Here is a 5,985-nt window from a genome sequence, read left to right on the forward strand (position 1 = left end):
GAGGGGCCATCAATGCGTGGCATGGGGGTTGACAGGAAGGTCGTGTTCTGGTGTCACAGTCAGTAAAGAGGCTTGTAGCAGGACAAACAGATGGAAAGAACTGAGTCATGCAGGGAAGACCAGTGGCTCCCTCAAGGAAGAGTGAGGTCATGTTTTTATTGCTTGCTAATCCAAGGTTTTCCCCTGGCTCAGTGCCCCTCTAGGCAACCTGGGTCCTGAGTGCTGCAGTCGATGTGGAGCGGATGCATGTCCCCAATAAGCCACGGGGAAGCCATGCTGCTCCAGAGAGGAGCACAGGGTGTCAGAGCCCTCAGTATCGGAGCTGGATTGATCCTGGCTCTTCTTGTCCACCAGGGTCCCACACAGTCCAATTGACAGACACATTTCCCCCCGATGATCACGTTCACCTGAGAACCTAGGGTGGGCAGGGCTCACAGCACTGGGACGATGTCACTGTGGCCTGGGGGTGGCACTGAGACCCAGCTGACCCCCTTAGTGAGCAGGCTCTTTGCCCGCTTCTCTGCTGCCACCATGGCCGAGCGTTCGGAGCCGCTTGGCTGCGCTGGAACTGGAGGGGTTGCTGTTCACGGTCAGGACTTTGTCAGTGACCCAGCTGTACTTCCGCTTGTCTGTGTCTTCTTTGCACCCCAAATCTGAGGAGTTCTTCTCTTTGTCTTTGCTGGATTTTCCTGTTGCTTTTCCCAAACTCCCTGAAGATGAAAAAACATCGTCAGCCCCACTGTAGGGGTCCACATCTTCCTTCATCTCCTCTTTCATCTTCTCTTCTATCATCACTTTTCCTTCTCGGACCTCCTGAATGATCTCTTCTGGAAGGACGAAGTTCCTCTCTGAATTCGGAAATGGAAGAATCTCAGACTCATGCAGGGCCCGCAGGTCGAGTACATGGTGCCCAGGTGGTCCCAGATGACCTTGGATGGGACCTGCCGCCCTATGTTCTGGCTGAACTTCTCCTGGATACAAATCATGTGGAACTGTTGGTTCACGCCAAAGGGCTTGTGGCCCAGCATGGCATGGAAGAGGCACAACTCCACCTTGGGGCTTCACACCCTTCTCCTCTGCTGGGCTGGTGGCCACCTCCCAGGGGCCCTTGTCACCCACGGAGCCCCCACCAACCACCTCAGCCTCTCCCATGGCTTCATCTTCTTCTATATATATCATTTTACCTTGAGCAATAAAGTATTATCTACTTAAAAAAAATTTCTTTACCTTGTTCTATAAGCCAACAAATTCAGAAAATACAGAAAAACCTTGTATGATTCTATATAAGACCATCCCAAGACACATAATCATCAGATTTTCCAATGACAGAATGAAAGAAAGTAAGCTCAAGGCAGCTAGAGAGAAAGGTCAGGTTACCTATAAAGGGAACCCATCAGACTAATGAGAAGCCTCAGCTAAAACTCTATCAGCTAGAAGAATTTGGGAGGCCGACTTCAACATTCTTAGACAAAGAAAAAAAAAGCTTCAACCAAGAATTTCACATCCAGCTAAATTAAGCTTCCTAGGCATTGAAGAAATAAGATTCTTTTCAGATAACCAAACATTGAGGAAGATCATTACCATTAAACCTGCCCCACAAGATATCTTGAAAGGAACACTAAATATAGAAAAAAACGCTGCTACCAGCTAATCTCAAAACATACCTGAATACAAAGATCAGTAATACTTATAAAGTAACTAGACAAACAAACCAGCATAATCACCCAGATAAAAGCACAATAACAAAATCTAATCCACATATATTAACCTTGAATGTAAATGGGCTAAGTGACCCACTTAAAAAGTACACTTGATTAAAAAAGAAAAACCAAGACTTCATGGTATGCTGTCTTCAAGAGACCCATCTCACATATAATGACAACTACAGGCTCAAAATAAAGTGATCTACCAAGCAAAGGAAAATTAGAAAAAGAGCAGGGTTTACAATTCTAATTTCAGACAAAACAGTCTTTAAACCAATAAAGATCAAAGAAGACAAAGAAAGACACTACAAATAGTAAACAGTTCAATTCAACAAGAACTATCTTAAATATATATGCACTCACACAGGAGCAACCAGATTCATAAAGCAAGTTCTTTATGAATCTGCAAGTAACATAGGCTACCTTACAATAATAGTGGTAGATTTCAACGCCCTTCTGACAATATTAGGCAAATCTCTGAGGCAGAAAATTAGCAAAGATATTCAGAACTTTTAACTCAAAATCAGATTTCATGGATCTGATAGATCTATACCAAGCTCTTCACCCCAAAACAACAGAATATACATTCTTCTCACTATTACATGGCATATACTTTAAAATTAAGTATACAATTGAACACAAAACAATCATGAGCAATTGCAAAAGAACTGAAATCATACCAAACATACTCTCAAACCACAGCATTGAAAAAAAGAAGTCAAGGATAAGAAAATAACTCAAAACAATACAATGACATGGAAATTAAACAGCATGTTCCAAAATGATTTCTGGGTAAGTAATGAAATTGAGGCAGAAATCAAGTTGTTTGAGATGAGTGAGAACAAAAATATAACCTACCAGAATCTTTGGGACACAGCTAAGGCAGTGTTAAAACAGAAATTCCTAGCATTAAATGTCCACATCAAAAAATCAGAACAATCACAAATTAGCAACCAAACATCATAACTGGAAGAATTAGAGAAACAAAAACAAATCAACTCCAAAGCTAGCAGAAGATAATAAGATCAACAAAATCAGAGTGGAAAATTATCACCACAACTTGGCACATACTCTAAAATTGGCTACATAATTGGACACTAAAAAAAGAAAAAAAAAACCTCAGCAAATGCAAATGAACAAAACTCATAAAAAACACCACTTTTGAACCAAATCAATCTGAAAGCTGGCAGAATATAAGAAATAGCCAAAATCAGAGCTGAACTAAAGGAAATTGAGACATAGAAAATCACTCAAAAGACTGACATCCAGGAGTTGGTGTTGTGAAAAATTAATGAGACAGGGAACTAACTAGGCAAATGAAGAAAAAAAAGGAGAGAAGTTCCAAATAAAAATAATTAGAAAAGATGAAGGCAATACTACCACTGACCTTGCAGAAGTAAAAATAGCCATCAGAAACTACTACAATCACCTCTATTCACCCAAACTAGAAAACCTAGGAAAGATAAATAAATTCCTACACACATACATCCTCCTAACACAACCAGGAGGAAACTGATTCCATTAATAGACCAATAACGAGTTCTGAAATTGATTCAGTAACAAATAGCCCTTCAATCAAATAAAAAACTCAGAACTGTTTAGAGAAATGCAAATCCAAACTACATTGAGATACCATCTCATGCCAGTTAGAATGGTGATCATTAAAAAAACTGGAGACAACAGATGCTGGAGAGGATGTGGACAAATAGGAACACTTTTACATTGTTGGTGGGAGTGTAAATTAGTTCAACCATTGTGGAAGACAGTGTGGCGATTCCTGAAGGACCTAGAAATAGAAATGTCATTTGACCCAGCAAACACATTACCGGGTATATATCCAAAGGATTATAAACCGTTCTACTATAAGGAAACTTGCACACGAGTGTTCATTGCAGCACTGTTTACAATAGCAAAGACCTGGAACCAACACAAATGCCTATGGATGATAGACTGGACAGGAAAAATGTGGTACGTATACACCATGGAATACTATGCAGCCATAAAAAATGATGAGTTCGTCTCCTTTGTAGGGACATGGATGAACCTGGAAACCATAATTTTCAGCAAACTGACACAAGAGCAGAAAATCAAACACCACATGTTCTCACTCATAGGCGGGTGTTGAACAATGAGAACACATGGACACAGTGAGGGGAGCACTACACACTGGGGTCTGCTGGGGGGAAATGGGGGAGGGACGAGGCAGTGGGGAAGTGGGGAGAGATAGCATGGGGAGAAATGCCAGATATAGGTGAAGGGGAGGAAGGCAGCAAATCACACTGTCATGCATGTACCTATGCAGCAATCTTGCATGTTCTTCACATGTACCCCAAAACCTAAAATGCAATGAAAAAAATAAAAAAAAAACAAAAACAAAAACAAAAAACTAAGGACTGGTAGAATTCACAGCGAAATTATACCAGATGTACAAAGAAGAGCCGATACTATTCTTACTAAAATTATGGCAAAAATGTGGGGAGGAGTTTCTCCATTTCTTACAGCCAGCATCACCTTGATAACAAAAGCTGGCAGAGACACCACAAAAAAAGAAAACTTCAGGTCAATATCCTAGATGAACACTAATGCAAAAGTCCTTAAAAGTCTTAAATTTGTAAATTGAATGCAGCAGCACATCAAAGAGTTAATTCACCACTATATTTTTTTCCATTTATTTATTGTATTACATTTTAGGTTTTGAGGTACATGTGAAGAACATGCAAGATTGTTGCATAGGTACACAAGTGGCAGTGTGATTTGCTGCCTTCCTTCCCATCACCTACATCTGGCATCTCTCCCCTTGCTCTCTCCCCCCAACGCCCCACCCCCCACCGTCCCTCCCCTATTTCCCCCCAACTGACCCCAGGGTGTAGTGCTCCCCTCCCTGTGTCCATATGTACTCATTTATCAACACCTGCCTATAAGTGAGAACAGGTGGTGTTTGATTTTCTGGTCTTGCATCAGTTTGCTGAGAAGGATGGTTTCCAGGTACATCCATGTCCCTACAAAGAAGAAGAACATCATTTTTAATGACTGTATAATATTCCATGCTGTATATGTGCCACATTTTCCCTGTCCAGTCTATCATCGATGGGCATTTGAGTTGGTTCCAGGTCTTTGCTATTGTAAACAGTGCTGCAATGAACATTCATGTCCATGTGTCCTTATAGTAGAACGATTTATAATCCTTTGGATATATACCCAGTAATGCGATTGCTGGGTCAAATGACATTTCTATTTCTAGGTCCTTCAGGAATCGCCACACTGTCTTCCACAACGGTTGAACTAATTTACACTCCCACCAACAGTATAAAAGTGTTCCTATTTGTGCACATCCTCTCCAGTATCTGCTGTCTCCAGATTTTTTAATGATTGCCATTCTAACTGGCGTGAGATGGTATCTCAGTATAGTTTTGACTTGTATTTCTCTGATGACCAGTGATGATGAGCATTTTTTCATATGTTTGTTGGCCTTGTATATGTCTTCCTTTGCAAAGTATCTGTTCATATCCTTTGCCCAGTTTTGAATGGGCTTGTTTGTTTTGTTCTTGTAAATCTGTTTTAGTTCTTTGTAAATTCTGGATATCAGCCCTTTGTCAGATGGGTAAACGCAAAAATTTTTTCCCATTCTGTTGGCTGCTGATTCACTCTAATGACCAGTTCTTTTGCCGTGCAGAAGCTGTGGAGTTTCATTAGGTCCCATTTGTCTACTTTGGCTTTTGTTGTCAATGCTTTTGGTGTTTTGGTCATGAAGTACTTGCCTACGCCTATGTCCTGAATGGTTTTGCCTAGATTTCCTTCTAGGTTTTTATGGTGTTAGGTCTTATGTTTAAGTCTTTAATCCATCTGGAGTTAATTTTCGTGTAAGGTGTCAGGAAGGGGTCCAGTTTCTGCTTTCTGCACATGGCTAGCCAGCTTTCCCAACACCATTTACTGAACAGGGAATCCTTTCCCTATTGCTTGCTTTTGTCTGGTTTGTCAAAGATCACATGGTTGTAGATATGTTGTGTCGCCTCCGAGACCTCTGTTCTGTTCCATTGGTCTATATCTCTGTTTTGGTACCAGTACCATGCTGTTTTCATTACTGTAGACTTGCAGTATGGTTTGAAGTCCAGTAGTGTGATGCCTCTTGCTTTGTTCTTTTTGCTCAGAATTGACTTAACTATGTGGGCTCTCTTTTGGTTCCATATGAAGTTTAAGGTGGTTTTTTCCAGTTCTGCTAAGAAGGTCATTGGTAGCTTGATGGGGATAGCATTGAATCTGTAAATTACTTTGGGCAGTATGG

At 40.9% G+C, this 5,985-nt stretch overlaps 1 pseudogene; it reads right to left on the reverse strand.

Moving 5' to 3' along the window:
- Positions 1-237: 237 nt before the first annotated feature.
- LOC108297778 lies at positions 238-1,152 on the reverse strand (annotated as a pseudogene).
- Between the last annotated feature and the right edge of the window lie 4,833 nt (positions 1,153-5,985).

Source organism: Cebus imitator, unplaced genomic scaffold (assembly GCF_001604975.1).
Source record: "Cebus imitator isolate Cc_AM_T3 unplaced genomic scaffold, Cebus_imitator-1.0 Scaffold842, whole genome shotgun sequence".
Lineage (NCBI taxonomy): Eukaryota > Metazoa > Chordata > Mammalia > Primates > Cebidae > Cebus > Cebus imitator.